We start from the raw sequence: 27,747 nt of genomic DNA on the forward strand, positions 1-27,747 counted from the left end.
ATTAACACCGGGAGCCTTTCTCTGTTGGTCTAGTACCACCAGAACCATGTCTCTATTGGTTTACTGCATTACCACAGGAACACTATCTCTGTTGGATTACAGTATTACCATCGGAACACTTTCTCTGCTCGTCTATTACCACCAGAACCCTTTTCTGTTGGTTTACTGTATTACCACCAGAACCCTTTCTCTGTTGCTCTATTGGATTAACACGGGAGCCTTTCTCTGTTGGTCTATTACCACCAGAACCCCTTCTCTGTTGCTCTATTGGATTAACACCGGGAGCCTTTCTTTGTTGGCCTATTACCACCGGAATGCCTTCTCTGTTGGTCTATTTCCACCGGAATGCCTTCTCTATTGGTCTACTGTATTACCAGCGGAACCTTTTCTCTGTTGGTCTACTGTATAACCAGGGGAACCCTTTCTCTGTATGTCTACTGCATCACCACCAGAACCCTTTCTATGTTGGGCTACTGTATTACCAGCGGAACCATTTATCTGTTGGTCTACTATCTTGCCACCGGAACAGTTTCTGTGTTGGTCTAGTACCACCAGAACCATGTCTCTATTGGTCTACTCTATTACCACAGGAACACTTTCTCTGTTGGTCTATTACCACCAGAACCCTTTTCTGTTGGTTTACAGTATTACCAGCGGAACCCTTTCTCCGTTGGTATACTGTATAAACACAGGAACGCTTTCTCTGTTGGTCTCATGTAGTAACACCGGAAGCCTTATTCTGTTGGTCTATGACCACCAGAACCCCTTCTCTGTTGCTCTACTGGATTAACACCGGGAGCCTTTCTCTGTTGGTCTATTACCACCAGAACCCCTTCTCTGTTGCTCTACTGGATTAACACCGGGAGCCTTTCTGTTGGTCTATTACCACCGGAAACATTTCTCTGTTGGTCCACTGTACTATTAGTGGAACCCATTCTCTTTTTGTCTGCTGTAAATACCACCGTAACCCTTTCTCTTTTGGTCTATTTCCACCGGAACGCCTTCTCTGTTGGTCTACTGTATTGCCACCGGAACCGTATCAGTGTTGGGCTACTGTTTTAGCAGCGGAACCTTTTCTCTGTTGGTCTACTGTATAACCAGGGGAACCCTTTCTCTGTTTGTCTACTGCATCACCACCAGAACCCTTTCTATGTTGGGCTACTGTATTACCACCAGAACTCTTTCTCTATTGGTCTACTGTATTACCAGCGGAACCATTTATCTGTTGGTCTACTATCTTGCCACCGGAACAGTTTCTCTGTTGGTCTATTACCACCAGAATCCTTGCTCTGTTGGTCTACTATATTACCACCGGAACCCTTTCTCTGTTGGTCTATTACCACCAGAACCCTTGCTCTGTTGGTCTACTATATTACCACCGGAACACTTTCTTTGTTGGTAAATTACCTCTGAAACCCTTTCTCTGTTGGTCTCCTGTATTACCACCGGAACCCTTTCTCTGTTGGTCTACTGTATTACCACCGGAACCCTTTCTCTGTTGGTCTATCTCCACCGTTCTGTCCTCCGTAGTAGCAAGACGGAGAAGGGTAGCCAACAAATCAGGGCGTTCTTGCATGTGGGCATTCCTGCATCCGCAGGAACCCCTCTTTATACTTATAATTGGTCAATATTTACGCTAGGACCCGGTACACGGGCGGGAGGACTCCAGTACAATCCATAACATTGGATGCTAACCGCCGATAAACACCACAGAAGAAGTGGAGGGGGCAACAACACCAGTAGCTAGCTAGGACAATGGTAGACAGTGTCCTTCCCTCTCGCCTTTCGGGCATGTTTTCGAGGGCGAGGGCAGGTGTTCGGCAGACATTAGCAAAAGACACTGGGTGCTAGTTAGCTAGCTTGGACTCTGGTACAGGGCAGGCGGGATAGGTAGCTAGCTAACTAACGATAGCTAAGACGTCAGTAGACAGTTTCCTTCACCCCCGCCTGTTGGGCACTGCTTTCCCGCAGTTCTGTTAACAACGGCGAGGACAGGCGGGAGCAAAGGACACAGTGTGCTAGTTAGTTAACTAGCTAGCCAGCTAGTTAGCTAGCTAGAAGGACTCCAGTACACAGCAGGTAGGAGGTGGGGGCAAAAACCGGTAGCTAGCTAGGACACCAGGAGACAGTGTCCTTCGCCCCCCTCCAAAACTCAGATAATACTTTTATTTCCCTTTTATTTTGACCTCCATTTTAATTGCATAGACAATCAGGGGAAATCCAGAATATCAAAAGTGTCACACAAGCATGAAAACGGCGTGCTCGGGGTGGGGGGGGGGGAATAAGCACACACCATGTGTGTGCGGACCAGTGTGTGTGTGTGTCGGGACTGGGAGAGGGGTGTCAAAACAATGGTCAAAATATCTTCTCCAAGAGGCAAACCATGGACCTTCAGATTCCATGGTGGTTATACTTAGCTAGCTTGCTAGCAACTAGCTGTACTTTGTGTAAGAATGTGGGAGATGTTGTAAATATTGAGTTGTGCTAGTGCATCGCAATCTGTCCATACAGGTAATGTTACAGTCTTGTTGGCTTGTAGCTAGCTAACTGGCAATAGCAGCCAAGGACGTTCGCCATCTTATCTGTGCTTATTTGATTGTGCTCTGATTACACGGAAGTGTCAAGGCAAACAGTTGACACAGATGACTTCAGCAATGGGGAAAAGCTTCCATAGCCAAATATAGCTAGCTTTCTATGCTTGTAGCTTGCCTCTCATTTGACTGGTTTTAGCTAGCTACTAGCTCTGTTGCTGCACAACCCAAGTTCATTTGTCTGGTTTTAGAAATCTGAGATTCCGCTGAATTTGTTTTAGCCTTGTCAGAAATGCTACAAAAAAGGTAGTATATATTTAACGAACAGAAATGAGCACGTGAGAGTGATAAACTATACATTTAATCAAAACTGTTGCCCCTACAAACTTATTCAGTCCGAAAGGAGGTAAGTCTAATGGTCACTTTATGGACGCTGCAGTCTCGTTCTTATCCGACGCCTAGATATTTCCTAATGCTAACGAACCTGTTAAAAATCCGGTATGTGTCTCTCTGTAATGGCTGAGAGGCAGGGAGTGTGTTGTGTACCTCCAATCAAATTTTCATCGACCCTGGTGTCATATTGGCTTAGATATGGTAGGGTGATTTGGATCTAATATTGAGCTTTCACCAATGCATATACTATTGTGGGGCCAACTCCCCCATAACAATCTATCTCTGCTTTGGGGAGCCTGTCCCAAGTAATTTTACAGCTCTCTATCTGTCTCAATACAATGACAAGACAGCTGGCAAAATTAGGCTTCTATCTTCTTCAAGTGTTCTTCTGAATCTGCTGTTTCTTTACACTCTTAGAAAAAAGGGTTCCAATATGGTTATTCGGCTGTCCCCATAGGAGAACACATTTTGGTTCCATGTAGAACCCTTTTGGGTTCCATGTAGAGCCCTCTGTGGAAATGATTCTACATAAAACACAAAATGATTGTACCTGGAACCAAAAATAGTTATTCAAAGGGTTATCCTATGAGGACAGCTAAAGTACCATTTTAGGTTCTAGATAACACCTTTTTTTCTAAGAGTGTAGAGGATTAAGGAGGGATAACCGTATTTGATACAACCCTGGCCGGTGGTGCGCTCATCAAATGAAACATGATGAGATAATGCATTATTTATACCCGACTTCCTCATTCCCTCTCTATTCCACACTGCTTTGAATTATATTAATGAGGGATTTTCAAATACAATCATTAACCTACTCTTCATACTCTTTTAATTTGTATTTCTCTGTCTGATTTAAGAGTGGCCTTTGTCGGGGTTTTCAGAGTTTTTTTCAGGGAGCCTTGTGCTGATAGATGAGCAGAAGGACTGTCATGACTGAACATGGTTGATGTAGATGGGCACTCATTGCTGAGGCTTTTACAAACAGTAGTGAAGTGCAGGGGTCTTCATGCTGAGTATGCCAAGATAAGATAATGATCAAATGATGGCGCTGGATGGTAAGCATTTCACTGTAAGGTGTTGTATTCGGCGCACGTGACAAATACACTTTGATTTGGTGGAAGTAAGTGGGGAAACAACGGCGAGTAGCTAGAGCAGCGTTTCTCAAACTCGGTCCCAGTGGTGGAAAAAGTACCCAATTGTCATACTTGAGTGAAGGTAAAGATACCTTAATAGAAAACGACCCAGGTAAAAGTGAAAGTCACCCAGTAAATTACTACTTGAGTAAAAGTATGAAGGTATTTGGTTTTAAATATACGGAAATGTAATTGCTAAAGTATACTTAAGTATCAAAAGTTAAAGTCTAAATAATTTCAAATTCCTTATACTAAGCAAACCAGACAGCACCATTTTCTTGTTTTTTAAATTTACGGATGGATAGGGGCACTCTCCAACACACAAACATAATTTATAAACGAAGCATGTGTGTTTACTGATTCCACCAAATCATCAGTAGGGATGACCAGGGATGTTCTCTTGATATTTAAATAGTAAAGTAAATTACAGATCCCCCAAAAAACTACTTAAGTAGTACTTTAAAGTAACCAAAAAGGGTTCTTCAAAGGGTTCTCCTATGGGGACAGTCCAAGAACCATTTTAGGTTCTAGATGGCACAATTATTTTTAAGAGTGCAGGCTTTAGTTCCCTGAGCTCATGCCTATGCTGTAGTTCCCTGAGCTCATGCCTTTAGTTCCCTGAGCTCATGCCTATGCTGTAGTTCCCTGAGCTCATGCCTATGCTGTAGTTCCCTGAGCTCATGCCTTTAGTTCCCTGAGCTCATGCCTATGCTGTAGTTCCCTGAGCTCATGCCTATGCTGTAGTTCCCTGAGCTCATGCCTAGGCTTTAGTTCCCTGAGCTCATGCCTTTAGTTCCCTGAGCTCATGCCTAGGCTTTAGCTCAGCTGGCAAACACAAGAACCCTGTGCCTTGACCCAGATGATTCTCTGTGAAGTGGAGGTTAACGGGGGGTGAAGGGGAACCCAGATGGTTCTCTGTGAAGTGTAGGTCAATGGGGGGTGAAGGGTGACCCAGGTGGTTCTCTGTGAAGTGTAGGTCAACAGGGGGCTGAAGGGGAACCCAGGTGGTACTGTGTTGCTGGAGACCTGAAGAATTGGGTTAGCTCCCCGACCTAACGTCTAGTCATTCATTTAGTGGACTTATAAAGTCTTGTGGCATACAGATATCAAGTTGAACCCAGTCAGTCACGAAAGCTCCACATACTTCACAGAGGTTCTATGGATACCAAATCTATAGAGAAAAATGTAGTCTTAGATGATGAGTTTGTTACATTGTGAAATAAATCATTTGTTTTGTCTCTACAAGAAAAGTTTACCTCATGCCCTCAAGGCATGTGAGACAGCTTGTGTGGAACTACAGTAACTTCCTGAAATGACAAGTGGTGCCACAACAATAACACCACCTACACTACGTGACCAAAAGTATGTTGACACCTGTTCGTCAAACATCTCATTCCAAAATCATGGGCATTAATATGGAGTTGGTCCCATCTTTGCTGCTATAACAGCCTCCAATCTTCTGGGAAGGCTTTCCACTAAGATGTTGGAACATTGCTGCAGGGACTTGCTTCCATTCAGCCACAAGAGCATTAGTGAGGTCAGGCACTGATGTTTGGCTATAGAAACCCATTTCATTAAGCTCCCGATGAACAGTTCTTGTGCTGATGTTGCTTCCAGAGGCAGTTTAGAACTCGGTAGTGAGTGTTGCAACAGAGGACTGAAAATGTTTACGCGCTACGTGCTTCAGCACCCGGCGATCCCATTCTGTGAGCTTGTGTGGCCTACCACTTCACAGCTGAGCCATTGTTTCTCCTAGACGTTTCCACAATAACAGCACTTACAGTTGACCGGGGCAACTCTAGCAGGGCAGAAATTTGACGAACTGACTTGGCTGTGTGCTCGATTTTATACACCTGTCAACAACAATGCTCCATTTGAACATGCTTCTGAACTTCCTCCCATTCTACACTGGGTAATTGTGGAGCAAAATTGCACCATGAGAGTTCTATCGATTTTCGAACAACACACTGTTCGATGAAGGACACCTAAAACGGTCAGGTTTAAGTGTAACAACACTGTTCCCCTATAAGAGTATTGACCCTGAGTCATAGCATGGATACTCCCAACACTTGTCCTCTATTCAACCCAAGTCAACTAAGTTCATTGGACAGAGGGATGTTAGCCCTTGTTGCAAAAAAAAAATTTGAAATCTCAAGTGAGTCAACATCTCAGTAGGACAGATGATCAGTTGCAAATTTGAGGCAGAACTCCCAGCCTTTCTCTATGGTTTGTGTCAAGTTGTGCTTCCTGGGCAGAAGCTGGAATAGACACCATACATCAGGAATGCAAATGAGGCGCTTGATTTGACATTTCCAATAATCCTGTCTCAATGTACCAGTGGGTTTAGCCAATTAACCATGTCAGTAATCAATGCCTTCGGAGCCTTGGTTAAGTCCTCAGTTTGTCTGCCACATAAATCATTGGGAGATTAACCGATCAGTTACCCAGACGCATTTAATGGCCCACTTCAGAAGAGATAAAATGGAAAATGAAGCTTAATGAACTCTGGTGGAATGTTAAGCCTAGCCTATCCCTCTTTACAATATACCTGCAAGGCAGTACGGCTGTGAGGAAGAGGTAATGCATCAGTGTACTTAATGCCTATCAGAAAGAGTTTCAACACTCTGAATATACAATTACCGACATTGACATAAAGTACCAGTGAAATAAATATTTCATCACCATCCAAATGCAAATAAACAATGTTGGATCTGTGTGTCATTTTATTTAATTTAGTTTACCGTTATGTCATGTCACGTGTGAATATCTGACATGTCACGAAAATACGTTTTTTTTTAACCCTTTTTTGTCCAGGAAGTCCCATTGAGGTCAGAAGACAAATGAGACCTTAACGATAGCGATGGAATTTAGGCTTACGTTTGTTTTAACAATTCATCTTTCCTACAACAGCCGAAGTTGCTACATGTGTTTCCCAAAACAGCATGCATAGAGAACGGTCGCTAAGTGTGACGCTGGACCATGTGTCGATACTGATAGGATCGAAAGAAAAGGGAGTGCTGCTCTTGGATCAGCTTTCTCTATTCAAATCTTAGAATTATTTCACAATACTGATGACGGATCAACTCCTCGAGAGATTACCACGTACGGCTGCAAATATTGAGGCGGCTTATTCTAATGCTTATCCTATTATATTGTACTACATCAAGATTTGGCACATCATTGCTCACGTTAGACTACACATCATGAAATATATTGATACAAGTACAGACAGTAGCCTACAAGTAGCAACATATAACTCAATTGATTGAACATGAAATGTATTTCAATATGATTGAAATAGGCTTATAGCCTACTGTTTATTTTAATGCAGTCATCTAGGTTTTCATCTGAAGCATATTTTTATACTTAGCTTATTTGAATCATTTGCAAAGACATTGACAATTTTGTATTGTAGTCATCAGAGATTTCTGTGTATAAATTGACACAGGACGGCAAGAAATAATCAATGGACACGCTTAGCTGTTCTATGAGTGGTCTCGTTAAAATACGAGAGTTTTCCAGTACAATGTCCCGTGTAGCTCAGTTGGTAGAGCATGGTGCTTGCAACGCTAGGGTTGTGGGTTCGATTCCCACAGGGGACCTGTATGAAAATCCATGCACTCACTACTGTAAGTAGAGTGTCTGCTAAATGACAACAAACAGAAAATAGGCAAACAGTAGGGTTTTGCAAAACAGCTGGGAGATTTGACGATGGATGTAACAATGAACCTAGCCTTAAGATGCTTTTTGGAAACCGGGCAAAGACAAATTTGATTTTGATCAGAGGGAGCACAGCTAAGACCGGAAGTTACTTTTTCGTAGCAGGTTAGAGAATTTACTCCGCGGGTTAGGATAATTAACATGGCAGGCTTCGATTAAGGTTAAGAAAATGGTTAGGGATAGCTAAAATGCTATCCTAACCTGCTACGAAAAGTCAGTTCCGGTTGCTGTCACAACCAGCAAATGCAGTATCATTATAATGGCAAGGGGTGGAAGTACTGAGTAGACTTTTCATCAATCCAACTTTGGATTGCCTGCTGGTCTTATTGAAGTCCTTAATAATAATAGTATTAAGCCACTGGAAAGACAAATTAAAATACTTGAGTGACTGATGATGAATCTTACAAAGGTTATTGAGCTTTCCCAGAATGCTTTGAGCTTAAAGGCATCTAATCATGGGTACCATAATCTACAATTATATCCACAAGCACCACTTCAGAGTCCTGAAATATTTAGCTATGTTCCTTCTGACATGTGTCTAACTTAGAGAACTAGAAACATCTGTGAGGGATCTACCTGATATCAATTCCTGAATCCAATTGGTGATGCTAACTCGAAATGGTGCTGCATGTTTGATTGAATAATTAATTACCTTTTTGTTTGAATTCCCAATTAATGTAATCTGCAGAGATTGTTAAAAATAAAACCTTGCATTAAGGACACCTGCTCTTTCCATGGCATAAAGTGACAAGGGGAACCCAGGTGAAAGCTATGATCCTTTATTGAAGCCAATTGTTAAATCTACTTCAGTCAGTGTAGATGAAGGAGAGGAGAATGTGCAAGACAAAATATGAAGTGACTTTGAACGGGGTATGGTAGTGTGTGCCAGGGGCACCGGTTTGAGTGTGTCAAGAACGGCAACACTGCTGGTTTTTCACGCTCAACAGTTTCCCGTGGACATCTAGCCAGCCAACTTAACACAACTGTGGGAAGCATTGGAGTCAACATGGGCCAGCGTCCCGCCCCAACAAATTGAGACTGTTCTGGGGGGCAAAAGGGGGTGCAACTCAATATTAGGAAGCTATTTAGTACAGTACAGACAGTGTATTAGTTTAGTACAGACAGTGTATTAACCTTTTGTGGCCAAAAAGCCGTCAGCCTTTATTGTGTTGTGTTAATGTCCTTGATCATTTTTTATGTACGCAATGTTGTCTTCAGGCTGGAGTAACATACTACTTTTTAATTATTTAATGAATTTAATGAATCAATCAGGATACTTTACAGTAAAGAGGTGCTGCAAAAAAAACAAATGACTTACTGCATAGAGTTTTCTGCACCTCCTCTCTACCGTAAAGTAATATGATACTGTCTGGCCACGAAGGGTTCACTTGGGGGTTCTTGTAAAGTAAGTCTTGTGAATTAGCGCACAGGATAAGACAACAATATTTGCATTTCTGGCACAAAAAAAACATAAATTACAGACATCAAAGGCAAATAGATTGATGTTGGAGAACTGAGACAGCAAAATACGGAAGTTCTCTTAAAAAGGAGGCAATGTCAGCTCTCCTCAATCTTCATATTCAACATCAAACATATTCTGGTATGAGAGAGGTAGGAAAGACAGATTAACCTGGCATTGTTTTTACAGAGAAGCAATTATTTTTCACGCTGACTTTCAGGGAGAAATGTGTTCTCATGCGACATTACACAGCAGATTTGCGAAAAAGCTCTTCGTCAACTGTAACATTGCTTAGTTTCTTGAAAAAAATGATGCACTCATAAAGTATAGCCAGTCAATGGTGCTGTGACTTTCAGCATTGCGACTATGCTTTTGATCTCGTACAAAGGCAATCCAGAAATGAAGGATAACTGTGTGATGGGCATGGACAGCCATATGAATCAAAGCGATTAACCATCTGAAAATGAAATGGTACTGTAGTCCATGCAATCTAGAAGTTTGAGATCATCGGACCATTTGAAAGATGGCAGCTTGAGACATCGTAACAACACACGCACATGCTCACACGAACGCGCCCAGACGCGCACTCTCACCAAACCCCCACAGACATCCCCAACACGTCCGGTGAAGAATGAGAGGCATTGAAAGATCTTGATTCCCCTAATTGACGTTTTACACTCCACCTTGATAAGATCATCATGTCAAGAATGGTGACTGTGTAGGTCTCTGCTAATCTCTGTTCTCTAGCTCCAGTCTTTGCTGAGAGGTGCTTTCATTTGAAAGGCAATGGTTTTGTCAATAGAAAGCGGACCTGAAACACACACAGCGTTCATATCTCCAAACGTTACCTTCGAGTCCGCAGAAAGGAGTACCGTGGAAGAGCAGACAAGCACAATCCCTGGGTGTGGGCAGCTGTGTTACATTACCGTGGGGTATTCAAGTCCTTCCATAATAAGCAATATTGAAAATGCACAATACTGCACATCCATGTAATGATTAGGTAATAAAAACCAAGTAGCAGGGAATGAACCGCCGTCCTGCGCCCGTCCACTCCTTTAATTCTGTTCATGCTCTTATGTCTTTTCCCCACAGCTTTCTGGCATTGACAAACATGGTCCTAGTTATTAATCATGGCCCATCACTGGAGGCAGGAGCATGTCGTTGCCATAATCTCATGCTACCATTACAAGGACTCGATACATACAGAACTCGGCTCTTCTAGGACTAAGAAAAAACACCTGTACCTCGCTATCTTTTCCTGTTGATTTTCTACATGGCACGCTTTCCCTGATAAGATTAAACAAATTCCAAATGTCAGACCCCAGTGCACATTCAAATATGCCTATAAATTGCTTTGTAATGCCCTGGCTGCTTTGAAATTGTGTGAACGTAAACAAAATATTATATTGAGAGACACTCTTGAGATGTCGGTTATTATTCCACCTGAACTGCGTGCTTCAAACAAGCATCCATGTCAGCTTGATCCAAACGCTAGATTATGAATGATTGACGGTGTTGCCGTGTAACCGGCCTCATGCACGGCTAGTTGGAGTGTTTGAAGAGTCTGCCATATGTGCACACAAGTAACAACCTGTGTGCCCAAGCCTTAACCCCCAGTTCCCCTTCAGGTGTTTTCCAAAGGTCTCCGAACTGCCAGGGGCTTATATCACAGGCTGGCTGCTCCTGGTCAGGGTGCCCTGGGCTTGTTGCCAAACAGAATCAAACACACAGCACAGGACAACTCACACAAGCACATCAGCAAACCTAGCCTTCATTCTGAGATGATAGGCTAATAACTCTCGGGAACCACCTTCGCGTTTATTGTCCTGTAAGGAAGACTCCGGTCTCCATGGGATAGGCACACTGGCCACTGTATATACAATTAACAACAGACAATTTGCTACCTAGAAGGGTGAGACAACGAGCTATATTCACAGCCATTTTGCTAAAGCTAATAGGTAGGAGGTTGGACTGTGACAGCAAACATTTATCTCCCCCGTCTAAAAGGCACACATGAGGTGATGAGAGGACAGAGCAGGTGCTCAATGGTTTATGTACTGTACTAGAGAATGGTACATGAGAGCATTACGTGGCATGGCAGAGCACGTCAATGCAAAGGAAGCGTCTGAATTAGTAATGCAATGCGGAGAACAGAGAAAGATGCATGAAACAGTTCATCAAGATACATGTATTTGAGGAAAAAAATGGAAGAGAAGAAAACATGAATAAAATGTCACGTAATAATAAAGGTGAGGGTGTTTCTTCTCATGAGATATTGGAGGAGTATTGTGTGATGCAAATCAACAGGGCTTGAATGAATATCTAATCAAGGGCCACAGATAGCATAGCATGCTTTGTGATTTCCTCATAGAAATATCAGACTAGATTTTCCCTTATGAAAAAAGACAAAAATGTCCATTAATTATAACCCACATAATAATTTACATTTCCTGTTGCTGCAGGATTATTTTCCTGCTGTAGCAAACTGGCTTAAATTAAGATCCTATATCTGTAATTGCTACCTGGATCATTTCACATTGTAACTCCCCTTTAAAGCAGAAACAAGCTGCTGACATTTTATTAACGAGGAGACACAACTAATCGTTAATGAGAATGTGAAAGCGTGGAAGCATACATTTTTCTATGCAAAATAGAGCACATTTTCTTCCAAATTTAATTTGATTCATTTTGTCAGATTTATTTAAAAAACGACAGTGATGTAAAAAGTGTCTGATGGCAGAAAGTGAAGGCCAATTCTTATGCTGAGTGTGTGATGGCTTGTCAAGTTCAGTCTCAATGTCACGCCACAAAGGCACTTTATCTCAAGACAGGGAACAGTGACATTATAACAGCGTAGTCTATTGGTTCGTAATGGTCGCAATGAACTTATCAGCGTATCTCCTTCGTTCAGGAGGGTGAGAGTGTGACTCACCGCATTTCTTCCTGTTAAAGTACTGAACGCCCACCAGCACAAAACAGAGGGACACATGCTATCCAGAGCACCAGTTATTTGGACTGCCAAGATGAAGGCTTTCGGAATCTGACGTTCACACTAACCCTGAATCATCAATAGAGCATTTGCACATATTAACATACAGTAAGCGGAGGGCAATTAACACCCACATTTATAATGAGACCGCTATGTTTCCTCACTAAAATATGCCACAAGTGATCTTTGTCTATATCATTAATCATTCCATTAGGAGTAGCCTAATCACTATTCACTTCCGACCTCAATGGGTCTCTAATGGGTCTTCTGAATGACACTCATAAAATAACCTTTCACGATTTAAACAGTTATAGATTTAGTCTGACATCATTTGCCCTAAATTGGTAAATTGCTTTCACCCTGTGTGTGATGTGACAGGCACAGAGCAAGTCACATTTTTCCAATCACATCCAAGAAGAACCATGATTTAATGTCACAGGTTGTGACACACAAACACACATAAAAAAGCTCAGTCCTGAGTTGTCCTATACGAGTGATGACATTCTGGTCTGTGATGTGTCAAGACAGAGCCATCGTGGCCTTCAGCTGCGGCTGCAGTGGGAGGGAGGCCATTACATCTTGATGAGACTCTTAACTTTGCGCCATCATAGCCCTATGTGGTCCCCTGGCCACAGAGCATGCTGGGTAAAGGGCCCGCAAGCTAAGGAACCGGCAGCAGGCATAATGTGATGGTGGGGTCGGGAGAAACGATTGGGCCACTCAAATGGATCTTGAGAAAGGGCTTTTCAGTTGATTGCCTGGATTTATATCCATTTAGATAAAAAAAAGTTGCAACCAGGGTAATACCTGTAAGTTTGTGTGTTTGGGGTAAAAAGAGAGAAGGACAATTGCGATACTCTTCATTTATGAGGCTTGATGACACTCAGCTTTAATTGAGGTCAGGCAATGTAGAATCTGTCTTGATCTGGTTCGGTCTGAAAGCTCAAAGATATTCCAGGGCCTTAATATTCACTCGTAGCACCATGGCTTTATTCCTTTTCTCATGTCCCCCACTGTCTATCTAACAAGCCATTTTTACTGTACAACACCATGTCATCTCTATATAACAACCCTATTGTGCACAGGGAGCTTCAACTTGGGACTTTGTTTAGTATCATTTCCAACTGGGTCAATACCAGGACGCGGTAAAAAAAAATAAGATAATTGACCAGTCAGACGGCATGAGAGTTGCCCAATCACTGGAGGAAACAATGTCTCCCTCAATGGGTGAGGTCATCCAGTGGAGGGCATATAGAGGAAGAAATTGTCCATCACGGGGGCCCTCTGGGGTCTCTCGTGATTCACTGCATTAGAGCTCCCCACGGAAAGGGTCAAGCACTGATCGCAGGGCCAATACAACTTTAGCCTCAAGATCAAAAAGGAAGTACTTCACTGAGTCAATACGAGCTGGAATCAGAGGTCAGAGAAGTTGAGTCAGAGTAGCTTTTGTACAAGACATTCTAAACTCTTCTTTAAAGTCTGGCCAAGAGGAGGTCAGTCAATCGGGCTGTTTGATCAAACAGATTATTTAATGTGGTGCGGTATCATAAAGTGCAGTTAAGGAATGAATGATAACCGATTCTATTATTTAAGGAGGAAAACATTAATCTCATTCAGGAGTGACAATTTTTTTTGTAACACAGAGAGTTAAACATAAAAGCATGCTGAGACACAGACTCATAGACTGGCTCAGAGAGAAAATGGAGTCCAAAGTTTCCCCTCTCCTCATTAGCATAATATGAAAGTGATTCATAACATGGAGATGTGACAGAAGCCACCTGGTCACTGTGAGTTTTAGACAGGTGGTTGAGTTACTGTTCCTCTATGTATTTTCGGTGCATTTTGTTGGGATGAAAAGCCAACGACTAGTTTCAGGATAATTTCCTACGCATATCATTATTCCCCCTTTTTTATATGAAAAAGATCATTGACATTTCTCAGAATTATATACATGATAAATCAACATGATCAAACTTGCTTCTGAAAGTGAACCATTCAGGTAAAAACGAAAGGAGAGGGTCGTTTTTTTAATCTTCTGGCTCTGGATTGATTTTCAATTTTAATCTCACAGTTACTTTATAGTCTGTTGTAAACACAAAGCATCGATCCAACTATGCAGCCATGCATTCACATGCCAAGGCCCAATTATATGTTTTGCGAAAAGTCTAGAATCACCAACAATACAGAAAATTAACAACTTTTGTTTGTTGTTGTTTTTTTAACTCACTGCAATATACTCCAACATGGAACTAGCTATATATTTTACCTCTTTGCTCTCTAACGGGCTTCCTTTGTCAAAAAAACGAAATAATGTCAAACGGCAAGGAGCAGACAAGGAGTGCCGCTATCTCTCTCAGAATGACCTTCTTGATCCAAATCAGTCAGGTTTCAAGACTAGTCATTCAACTGAGACTGCTCTTCTCTGTATCACGGAGGCGCTCCGCACTGCTAAAGCTAACTCTCTCTCCTCTGCTCTCATTCTTCTAGACCTATCGGCTGCCTTCGATACTGTGAACCATCAGATCCTCCTCTCCACCCTCTCCGAGTTGGGCATCTCCGGCGCGGCCCACGCTTGGATTGCGTCCTACCTGACAGGTCGCTCCTACCAGGTGGCGTGGCGAGAATCTGTCTCCTCACCACGCGCTCTCACCACTGGTGTCCCCCAGGGCTCTGTTCTAGGCCCTCTCCTATTCTCGCTATACACCAAGTCACTTGGCTCTGTCATAACCTCACATGGTCTCTCCTATCATTGCTATGCTGACGACACACAATTAATCTTCTCCTTTCCCCCTTCTGATGACCAGGTGGCGAATCGCATCTCTGCATGTCTGGCAGACATATCAGTGTGGATGACGGATCACCACCTCAAGCTGAACCTCGGCAAGACGGAGCTGCCCTTCCTCCCGGGAAGGACTGCCCGTTCCATGATCTCGCCATCACGGTTGACAACTCCATTGTGTCCTCCTCCCAGAGCGCTAAGAACCTTGGCGTGATCCTGGACAACACCCTGTCGTTCTCAACTAACATCAAGGCGGTGGCCCGTTCCTGTAGGTTCATGCTCTACAACATCCGCAGAGTGCGACCCTGCCTCACACAGGAAGCGGCGCAGGTCCTAATCCAGGCACTTGTCATCTCCCGTCTGGATTACTGCAACTCGCTGTTGGCTGGGCTCCCTGCCTGTGCCATTAAACCCCTACAACTCATCCAGAACGCCGCAGCCCGTTTGGTGTTCAACCTTCCCAAGTTCTCTCACGTCACCCCGCTCCTCCGCTCTCTCCACTGGCTTCCAGTTGAAGCTCGCATCCGCTACAAGACCATGGTGCTTGCCTACGGAGCTGTGAGGGGAACGGCACCTCAGTACCTCCAGGCTCTGATCAGGCCCTACACCCAAACAAGGGCACTGCGTTCATCCACCTCTGGCCTGCTCGCCTCCCTACCACTGAGGAAGTACAGTTCCCGCTCAGCCCAGTCAAAACTGTTCGCTGCTCTGGCTCCCCAATGGTGGAACACACTCCCTCACGACGCCAGGACAGCGGAGTCAATCACCACCTTCCGGAGACACCTGAAACCCCACCTCTTTAAGGAATACCTAGGATAGGATAAAGTAATCCTTCTCACCCCCCTTAAAATATTTAGATGCACTATTGTAAAGTGGCTGTTCCACTGGATGTCATAAGGTGAATGCACCAATTTGTAAGTCGCTCTGGATAAGAGCGTCTGCTAAATGACTTAAATGTAATGTAAATGTAAATAATAAAGAGAATGAAATATAAAGCATAGTACCAGAAGCTCAGCTATATAATGGTACCAGAAGCTCAGCTATATAATGGTACCTGGACCTCAGCTATATAATGGTACCTGGAGCTCAGCTATATAATGGTACCTGGAGCTCAGCTATATAATGGTACCTGGAGCTCAGCTATATAATGGTACCAGAAGCTCAGCTATATAATGGTACCAGAAGCTCAGCTATATAATGGTGCCAGGAGCTCAGCTATATAATGGTACCAGAAGCTCAGCTATATAATGGTACCAGAAGCTCAGCTATATAATGGTACCAGAAGCTCAGCTATATAATGGTACCTGGAGCTCAGCTATATAATGGTACCTGGAGCTCAGCTATATAATGGTACCAGGAGCTCAGCTATATAATGGTACCAGAAGCTCAGCTATATAATGGTACCAGAAGCTCAGCTATAAAATGGTACCAGGAGCTCAGCTATATAATGGTGCCAGGAACTCAGCTATATAATGGTACCAGAAGCTCAGCTATATAATGGTACCTGGAGCTCAGCTGTATAATAGTACTTGGAGCTCAGCTATGTAATGGTAGGCGGTTCACATTATCTACATTGTAGCTTAAAATAACTTAAGTTTTACCATAAGCACCGTAAGTGGTTGGTTTAACGCTATCAATGTGTTTTGGTAGAGGTCAAGATAAGACATTTAAAAATCATCCAGTGGTAGACTAATTATAGTGTTTGCACCAGAATGGCAAAATGAAACCAGAAATCTTTGTGAATGCCCAGAAAAAGACAGTTAAATTAACAGAAAAGCATCAAACAGCTGTTTCATAACAAGCCTCAACTCCTCGCCACCCCTTTGTGATCCGGGTGAATTGCTTAGTTAATGTTATAGTCAGTTTTTCAGTTTTAGTGTGTGTGTGTGTGTGTGTGTGTGTGTGTGTGTGTGTGTGTGTGTGTGTGTGTGTGTGTGTGTGTGTGTGTGTGTGTGTGTGTGTGTGTGTGTGTGTGTGTGTGTGTGTGTTTTTAGAGAGAGAAAAGCACCATCGTTAGCATCACTAAAGCCTAACCAGATGTATTTACCTGTCAGTCCCATTTTGTTGTACTGTAAGCTTTCACCTGGATCCAACTGGTCAGTGTTTGTCAAGTAAAAATCTAATAAAATAAAATAAAATGTTGTGCCAAATACAACAGGTGTAGACTTTACAGTGAAATTATTACTTACAAGCCTTTAACCAAAAATGCAGTTTAATAAAAAATTGAAAAAATTGAAATATAACTAATAACAATTAATAAAATAACAATAGCAAGGCTATATACAGGGGGTTCCGGTCAATGTGCGAGGGTAATTGAGGTAATGTGTATAGTACATGTAGGTAGAGGTAAACAGTCTATGACTATGGTGGCTGGAGTCCTTGGCAATTTTTTGGGCCTTCCTCTGACACCGCCTGGTTTTGTGGTCCTGGATGGCAGGAAGCTTGGCCCCAGTGATGTACTGAGCCGTTTGCCCTACCCTCTGTAGTGCCTTGCGGTCGGAGGCCGAGCAGTTAACATACCAGGCGGTGATGCAACCAGTGCTCTTATATACCTTTAATGACTCCCCATCCCGCATGAGGCGTAATCATCGCCTGACACTAATTAGCATAACGCACCGGACATAAATATTCCTCGAAAATATTCCTATTCATGAAAATCACAAATGAAATATATTTAGACACAGCTTAGCCTTTTGTTAATAACCCTGTCATCTCAGATTTTCAAAATATGCTTTACAGCCAAAGCTAGACAAGCGTTTGTGTAAGTTTATCGATAGCCTAGTATAGCATTTTGTCCAGCTAGCAGCAGGTAACTTGGTCACGGAAATCAGAAAAGCAATCAAATTAAATCGTTTACCTTTGATGAGCTTCGAATGTTTTCACTCACGAGACTCCCAGTTAGATAGGAAATGTTCCTTTTACCAAAAATATTATTTTTGTAGGCGAAATAGCTCCGTTTGTTCTTCACGTTTGGCTGAGAAATCGCCCGGAAATTGCAGTCACGAAAACTGTGAAAAATATTCCAAATTAGCTCCATAGTATCGACAGAAACATGGCAAACATTGTTTATAATCAGTCCTCAAGTTGTTTTTCAAATATATATTAGATAATATATCCATCGGGACAATTTGTTTTTCAGTAGGACCGATTGGAGTAATGGCTACCTCTGTATTTTAGCATCAGGTGACCCCTTGCGCAATGTAGCCGCTTACGGGTATTCTTCAACATAAATGCGTAAAACTACGTCACAATGCTGTAGACACCTTCGGGAATACGGAGAAAGAGTAATCTGGTTGATAGCCCATTCACTGCTCAATAGGGACACATTGGAACGCAGCACTTTCAAAACATGAGGGACTTCCGGATTGGATTTTTTTCAGGCTTTCGCCTGCAACATCAGTTCTGTTATACTCACAGACAATATTTTTACAGTTTTGGAAACTTTAGAGTGTTTTCTACCCTAAGCTGTCAATTATATGCATATTCTAGCACGTTTTTTTCCCAAAAATGAAAATACTGTCCCCTAGTCACAACAGGTTTTAATGGTGCAGCTGTAGAACATTTTGAGGATCTGAGGACCCATGCCAAATCTTTTCAGTCTCCTGAGATGGAATAGGCGTTGTAGTGCGCTCTTCACGACTGTCTTGGTGTGTTTGGACCATGACGGTTTGTTGATGATGTGGACACCAAGGAACTTGAAGCTCTCAACCTGCTCCACTACAGCCCCGTTGATGAGAATGGGGGCGTGTTCGGTCCTCCTTTTTCTGTAATCCATAATCATCTCTTTCGTCTTGATCACGATGAGGGAGAGGTTGTTATCCTGGCACCACACTGCCAGATCTCTGACCTCCTCCCTATAGGCTGTCTCATCGTTGTCAGTGATCAGGCCTACCACTGTTGTGTCATCAGCAAAACTTAATGATGGTGTTGTTGTGCTTGGCCATGCAGTCATGGGTGAACAGGGAGTACATGAGGGCACTGAGCACGCATCCCTGAGGGCCCCCTGTGATGAGGATCAGCGTGGCGGATGTGTTGTTACTTACCCTTACCACCTGGGGGCGGCCCGTCAGGAAGTCCAGGATCCAGTTGCAGAGGGAGGTGTTTACTCCCAGGGTCCTTAGCTTAGTGATGAGCTTTGAGGGCACTCTGGTGTTGAACGCTGAGCTGTACTCAATGAATAGCATTCTCACATAGGTGTTCCTTTTGTCCAGGTGGGAGAGGGCAGTGTGGAGAGCAAAAGAGATTGCATCAGGTTACCTTGGTGTTCTTGGGCACAGAGACTATGGTGGTCTGCTTGAAACATGTTGGTATTACAGACTCGGTTAGGGACAGGTTGAAAATGTCAGTGAAGATACTTGCAAGTTGGTCAGCGCAGGCCTGGAGTACACGTCCTGGTAATCCGTCTCGCCCTGCGACCTTGTGAATGTTGACTTGTTTAAAGGTCTTACTCACATTGGCAACGGAGAGCGTGATCACACAGTCATCCGGAACAGCTGATGCTCTCATGCATTCTTCAGTGCTGCTTGCCTCGAAATGAGCATAGAAGTTATTTAGCTCATCTGGTAGGCTCGTGTTACTGGGCAGCTCACTGCTGTGCTTCCCTTTGTAGTCCATAATAGTTTGCAAGCCCTGCCACATCCGAGGAGCATACAATTCAATCTTAGCCCTGTATTGACGCGTTTCCTGTTTGATGGTTCGTCGGAGGGCATAGCTGGATTTCTAAAAAGCAGGTGTTCATATTGTTTTGTACAATCAGTGTAGATATAGTGTAGATGCATACATTATGATGTCATAATCAACATCTGAAGTGACCAGATAAGAGAGTACTGTCACGCCCTGGTCGAAGTATTTTGTGTTTATCTTCATGTATTGGGTCAGGCCAGGGTGTGGCATGGGTTTTTGTATGTGGTGTGTATATATTGGGATTGTAGCTAGTGGGGTGATCTAGCAAAGTCTATGGCTGTCTGGAGTGGTTCTCAATCAGAGGCAGGTGTTTATCGTTGTCTCTGATTGGGAACCATATGTAGGCAGCCATATTCTTTGAGTTTGTCGTGTGTGATTGTCCTTAGTGTCCTTGTTCCTGTCTATGTGTTAATGTACACAAGTATAGGCTGTTTCGGTTTTTGTTACGTTTATTGTTTTTTGTAGTGTTTTGTATTTAGATTCGTGTTACGTTTGTTTATTAAAATATGGATTGCAATCTACACGCTGCATTTTGGTCCGACTCTCCTTCACACCAAGAGAACTGTTACAAGTACAGTAAAGTACAGTATCAGTCAAAGGTTTGGAGAGACCTACACATTTCAGGGTTTTTCTTTATTTTACTATTTTCTACACTGTAGACTAAGAGTGAAGACATTAAAGTTATGAAATAAATCATGTAGTAACCAAAAAAGTGTTCTCTCAACCAGCTTCATAAGGTAGTCACCTGGAATGCATTTCAATTAACAGGTGTGCCTTGTTAAAATTGTTTTTTGTGGAATTTCTTTCCTTCTTAATGCGTTTGAGCCAATCAGTTGTGTTGTGATAAGGTAGGGGTGGTATTCCGAAGATAGCCCTATTTCCATATTATGGCAAGAACAGCGCAAATAAAGAAAGAGAAATGACAATCCATCATTAAATTAAGACATGAAGGTCAGTCAATACGGAACATTTCAAGAACTTTAAAGTTTCTTCAAGTGCAGTCGCAAAACCCATCAAGCGCTCTCATGAGGACCACCACAGGAAAGAAAGACCCAGAGTTACCCTTACTGCAGAGGATAAGTTCATTAGTTACTAGTCTCAGACTGCAGCCCAAATAAATGCTTCAAGTAACATACACATCTCAACATCAGCTGAGACTGGGTGAATCAAGCCTTCATGGTCGAATTACTGCAAAGAAACCACTACTAAAGGACACCAATAAGAAGTCTGATGAGTCCAAATTTGAGATTCTTGGTTACAACCGCTGTCTTTATGAGACGCAAAGTAGAAGAATGGATTATCTCCACATGTGTGGCTCCAACTGTGAAGCATGGAGGAGGAGGTGTGATGGTGCTTTGTTAGTGACACTATCAGTGATGTATTTACAATTCAAGGCACACTTAACCAGCATGGCTACCACAGCATTCTGCAGCGATACGCCATCCCATCTGGTTTGTGCTTAGTGGGATTATCATTTATTTTTCAACAGGACAATGACCCAAAACACCTCCAGGCTGTGTAAGAGCTATTTGACAAAGAAGGAGAGTGATGGAGTGCTGCATCAGATGATCTGGCCTCCACAATCACCCAACCTCAACCCAATTGAGATGGTTTGGGATGAGTTGGACCGCAGAGTGAAGGAAAAGCAGCCAACAAGTGCTCAGCATATGTGGGAACTCCTTCAAGACTGTTGGAAAAGTATTCCAGGTGAAGCTGGTTGAGAGAATGCCAAGAGTGTGCAAATCTGTCATCAAGGCAAAGAGTGGCTACTTTGAAGAATCTCAAATATAAAATATATTTTTTGGTTACTACATGATTACATACAGTTGAAGTCGGAAGTTTACATACACTTAGGTTGAAAGTCATTAAAACTCATTTTTCACTCCACAAATTTCTTGTTAACAAACTATAGTTTTGGCAAGTCGGTAAGGACACCTACTTTGTGCATGACAAGTAATTTTTCCAACAATTGTTTACAGACAGATTATTTCACTGTATCACAATTCCAGTGGGTCAGAAGTTTACATACACTAAGTTGACTGTGCCTATAAACACCTTGGAAAATTCCAGAAAAAAATGATGTCATGGCTTTAGAAGCTTCTGATAGGCTAATTGACATTATTTGAGCCAATTGAAGATGTACCTGTGGATGTATTTCAAGGCCTACCTTCAAACTCATTGCCTCTCTGCTTGTCATCGTGGGAAAATCAAAAGAAATCAGCCAAGACCTCAGAAAAAAAATTGGAGACCTCAACAAGTCTGTTTCATCCTTGGGAGCAATTTCCAAATGCCTCAATGTACCATGTTCATCTGTACAAACAATAGTACTCAAGTATAAACACCATGGGACTATGCAGCCGTCATACCGCTCAGGAAGGAGACATGTTCTGTCTCCTAGAGATGAACGTACTTTGGTGCAAAAAGTGCAAATCAATCCCAGAACAACAGCAAAGGACCTTGTGATGATGCTGGAGAAAACAGTTACAAAGGTACAGTAAAACCACAGTAAAACGAGTCCTATATCGACATAACCTGAAAGGCCGCTCAGCAAGGAAGAAGACACTGCTCCAAAACGACGGTTTGCAACTGCACATGGGGAAAAGATCGCACTTTTTGGAGAAATGTCCTCTGGTCTGATGAAACAAAAATATAACTGTTTGGCCATAATGACCATTGTTATATTTGGAGGGAAAAGGGTGAGGCTTGCAAGCCGAAGAACACATCCCAACCGTGAGGCACGGGGTGGCAGCATCATGTTGTGGGGGTGCTTTGCTGCACGAGGGACTGGTGCACTTCACAAAATAGATGGCATCATGAGGTAGGAAAATGATATATTGAAGCAACATCTCAGGACATCAGTCCGGAAGTTAAAGCTTGGTCGCAAATGGGTCTTCCAAATGGACAATGACCCCAAGCATACTTCCAAAGTTGTGGCAAAATGGCTTAAGGACAACAAAGTTAAGGTATTGGAGTGGCCATCACAATGCCCTGACCTCAATCCTATGGAAAATCTGTGGGCAGAAGTGATAAAGCGTGTACGAGCAAGGAGGCCTACAAACCTGACTCAGTTACACTAGCTCTGTCAGGAGGAATTGGCCAAAATTCACCCAACTTATTGTTGGAAGCTTGTGGAAGGCTACCCAAAACGTTTGACCCAAGTTAAACAATTTAAAGGCAATAATGCTACCAAATAGTAATTGGCTGTATGTAAACTTCTGACCCACTGTGAATGTGATGAAATAAATAAAAGCTGAAATAAATCATTCTCTCTACTATAACCTATTCTGACATTTCACATTCTTAAAATGAAGTGGTGATCTTAACTGACCTAAGACAGGGAATTTTTACTAGGATTAAATGTCAGGAATGGTGAAAAACTGAGTTTAAATGTATTTGCCTAAGGTGTATGTAAACTTCTGACTTCTGTATGTCCTCCTCTTTATGTGTTATTTCATAGTATTGATGTCTTAATTATTATTCTACAACGTAGAAAATACTAAAAATAAAGAAAAACCTTGAAATTAGTAGTTGTGTCCAAACTTATGACTGGTTCTATACTTTCCAACCAACTCGTATACAAAGAAAATCAATGTAAATATGGTCTTCTATTCAAATGAAAACTATAAAATGGTATTTTGTACTTCAGCCGACAGGTTAGTTGGTTTAATTTCATTTGCCTCTATATTACAATTTTATGATAATCACATAGATTGCTTTCCCGCATGGGTTCTTTGTCCATGAACACAGAGGCTGTCAAGGCTATAGCTCATATTTATTTGAGGCCTCTGCCGCCTTTCAAGGATTCTGGGTATTGAAACTTGAATGTATATGAGGGTTCTAAGTGATCTGTGTATATAATACTATTTTATATGGTCCTCCTTCATTTGATACTTTTTAATGATGTAAAGGATGCTTTGTCAATTAAAATTCATACAGATAATCCTATTCTTATTTTAAACATTTGAAACCTTCAACTCTTCTTGATGTAAGTATCAGAATAAGTATTGTTGTCCGCTAGTATACTCCAATCAGGGTAGGGGTGGTGGGGGGGGGGTCTAGATTTTAAAATATACTGTATATATATATATATATATATATATATATATAAACAAAATAACTCCTCTTGATGTATTTTCAACTCTTCATCCTTGGGTATGTGGATAAAACATAAAACATAAAACATGTAGCTTCCAGTACATTCTGACCTGCACAGTGCATTCCGGTTTTACCATCATTTAGAACCCTTTACTATAACTTAGAACCCTTTACTATAACTGATAACCCTTTACTATAACCTAGAACCCTTTACTATAACTTAGAACCCTTTACTATAACTTAGAACCCTTTACTATAACCTAGAACATTTTACTATAAGACAGCAAGCTGGGCAGTTCTATAAAATTATAAAATGGGTAGTTTGGGTCTTGGATGCTGAATTGGCTGAAAGCTGTGGAATATCAAACATTATAAACTGGGCGGTTTGAGCCCTGAATGCTGATTGGCTGACATCTGTGGTATATCAGACCGTATACCACGGGAATGACAAAACATTGAATATACCATGGGTATGATGAAAAAATACTTGTTAAGTGTTATATTTATGATTGCAACCAGTTCATAATAGCAAAAAGGCACCTCTAGGGTTCTGTGGTTTATGGCCGTATACCACGGCTAAAGTCTGGATCCAGTCACTCCACTTCGCGACATGTGTAAGAACAGTCCCTAGCATTGATGGCCATTATAAACTGGGTGGTTTGAGCCCTGAATTATGATTGGCTCAAAGCCATGGTTTATCAGACCGTATACCACGTGTATGACAAAACATTTAATTGTATTACTTTAATTAATTTGGTAACCAGTTTATAATAGCAATAATGCACCTCGGGGGTTTGTGCTTAAGAACAGCACTTGGCCGTGGTATATTGGCCATATTCCACACCCCCCCGTGCCTTATTGCTTAAATATACCACACCCCCTCGAACCTTATTGCTTAACTATACCACAACGCGGGTGTGATATGGCTCCCTGAAATGATGCCGAATCGTAACCCAAAATGGTTGCCTTTATTTGTATTTAATTGCACAGCCCAGTGTTGATTATAACGCAGCTACTTGCAGCAGAAGATAATACTAACACACACACATTTTATTCACTGGAAAGAAAACTCATTGTTAGCTTGCTTTGTGCACCTCTGCAGCTAGCAAGCTAGGTAGGTCACTAGCTAACTCAAGGATCTCTCACCAATATAGTTGTTTTCCACCTAACCTTGGAAACAGCAGGTCAAACGAGGAACATATGGGACTATTTCGCTTGTTTTAGTTTTGCCACTTGCGTAATGACTGCATCATTGTAACAGACCAGATAAATGAATGTCCATCACTGCACACAGCGAGTCACCAAATGAGGTAAAGCAAGAGCTTTGAGCAAGAATCTAAGCAAATGCAAGCTAGCCAGCAACCAACATTTACCTGACACATTTCTCTCTGTTATTAGACCTGCGTCATAAAATGATGGTAAACAGCAATCAACTCTTAAATAGCTATTCTTAACTTTTGGACTCGTTAGTTTGTTTTCTCACATCGACCAAGAATGCTGAACTTTCTTTCAGGAGCAGTAACACCAGTCTGGAAGGTTTGTTGCTTCACCAACGGCCTTACAGAAAAGGGAGAAAGCTTAAGCAAATTCAACATGACCTTTTGTTTCGCACCATATGTTGTCTCTAACCTCAAACAGGTGATTCTCAGGTTCAAAGGGCATGTACAAGACTACTGAGGCAGGTAATCTCAAGCAGCAGCCGGTTTTCCGCATCCATACTGCTGCCTCCCTCCAACATGGCTCATCCACACTGCTGCCTCCCTCCAACATGCCTCATCTACACTGCTGCCTCCCTCCAACATGGCTCATCCACACTGCTGCCTTCCTCCAACATGGCTCATCCACACTGCTGCCTCCCTCCAACATGGCTCATCTACACTGCTGCCTCCCTCCAACATGCCTCATCTACACTGCTGCCTCCCTCCAACATGGCTCATCCACACTGCTGCCTTCCTCCAACATGGCTCATCTACACTGCTGCCTCCCTCCAACATGGCTCATCCACACTGCTGCCTCCCTCCAACATGGCTCATCTACACTGCTGCCTCCCTCCAACATGGCTCATCCACACTGCTGCCTTCCTCCAACATGGCTCATCCACACTGCTGCCTCCCTCCAACATGGCTCATCTACACTGCTGCCTCCCTCCAACATGGCTCATCTACACTGCTGCCTCCCTCCAACATGGCTCATCTACACTGCTGCCTCCCTCCAACATGGCTCATCCACACTGCTGCCTCCCTCCAACATGGCTCATCTACACTGCTGCCTCCCTCCAACATGGCTCATCTACACTGCTGCCTCCCTCCAACATGGCTCATCTACACTGCTGCCTCCCTCCAACATGGCTCATCTACACTGCTGCCTCCCTCCAACATGGCTCATCTACACTGCTGCCTCCCTCCAACATGGCTCATCCACACTGCTGCCTCCCTCCAACATGGCTCATCCACACTGCTGCCTTCCTACAACATGGCTCATCCACACTGCTGCCTTCCTCCAACATGGCTCATCCACACTGCTGCCTCCCTCCAACATGGCTCATCCACACTGCTGCCTCCCTCCAACATGGCTCATCCACACTGCTGCCTCCCCCAACATGGCTCATCCACACTGCTGCCTCCCTCCAACATGGCTCATCCACACTGCTGCCTCCCTCCAACATGGCTCATCCACACTGCTGCCTTCCTACAACATGGCTCATCCACACTGCTGCCTTCCTCCAACATGGCTCATCCACACTGCTGCCTCCCTCCAACATGGCTCATCTACACTGCTGCCTTCCTGCAACATGGCTCATCCACACTGCTGCCTCCCTGCAACATGGCTCATCCACACTGCTGCCTCCCTCCAACATGGCTCATCCACACTGCTGCCTTCCTCCAACATGGCTCATCCACACTGCTGCCTTCCTACAACATGGCTCATCCACACTGCTGCCTCCCCCAACATGGCTCATCCACACTGCTGCCTCCCTCCACATGGCTCATCCACACTGCTGCCTCCTCCAACATGGCTCATCCACACTGCTGCCTCCCTCCAACATGGCTCATCCACACTGCTGCCTTCCTACAACATGGCTCATCCACACTGCTGCCTCCCTCCAACATGGCTCATCCACACTGCTGCCTCCCTCCAACATGGCTCATCCACACTGCTGCCTCCCTCCAACATGGCTCATCCACACTGCTGCCTTCCTACAACATGGCTCATCCACACTGCTGCCTCCCTCCAACATGGCTCATCCACACTGCTGCCTCCCTGCAACATGGCTTATCCATACTGCTGCCTTCCTACAACATGGCTCATCCACACTGCTGCCTCCCTCCAACATGGCTCATCCACACTGCTGCCTCCCTCCAACATGGCTCATCCACACTGCTGCCTTCCTACAACATGGCTCATCCACACTGCTGCCTCCCTCCAACATGGCTCATCCACACTGCTGCCTCCCTGCAACATGGCTCATCCACACTGCTGCCTTCCTCCAACATGGCTCATCCACACTGCTGCCTTCCTCCAACATGGCTCATCCACACTGCTGCCTCCCTCCAACATGGCTCATCCACACTGCTGCCTTCCTCCAACATGGCTCATCCACACTGCTGCCTCCCTCCAACATGGCTCATCCACACTGCTGCCTCCCTCCAACATGGCTCATCCACACTGCTGCCTCCCTCCAACATGGCTCATCCACACTGCTGCCTCCCTCCAACATGGCTCATCCACACTGCTGCCTCCCTCCAACATGGCTCATCCACACTGCTGCCTCCCTCCAACATGGCTCATCCACACTGCTGCCTTCCTCCAACATGGCTCATCCACACTGCTGCCTCCCTCCAACATGGCTCATCCACACTGCTGCCTTCCTCCAACATGGCTCATCCACACTGCTGCCTCCCTCCAACATGGCTCATCCACACTGCTGCCTCCCTCCAACATGGCTCATCCACACTGCTGCC

General features: G+C 43.5%; 1 protein-coding gene and 1 non-coding gene across 2 annotated transcripts in view; one reads left to right on the forward strand and one right to left on the reverse strand.

Annotated features, from left to right (window-relative positions):
- LOC118380694 (GDNF family receptor alpha-4-like) overlaps positions 1-27,747 on the reverse strand; it is a 70,169-nt gene that overhangs the window by 26,386 nt on the left and 16,036 nt on the right. The gene's annotated exons all lie outside the window — the stretch shown is intronic.
- Positions 7,589-7,662, forward strand: trnaa-ugc (transfer RNA alanine (anticodon UGC)). The gene has a single exon. It is a non-coding gene; the product is annotated as a tRNA-Ala (tRNA).

This window comes from Oncorhynchus keta, chromosome 4 (assembly GCF_023373465.1).
Source record: "Oncorhynchus keta strain PuntledgeMale-10-30-2019 chromosome 4, Oket_V2, whole genome shotgun sequence".
NCBI classification, from domain to species: Eukaryota; Metazoa; Chordata; class Actinopteri; order Salmoniformes; family Salmonidae; genus Oncorhynchus; species Oncorhynchus keta.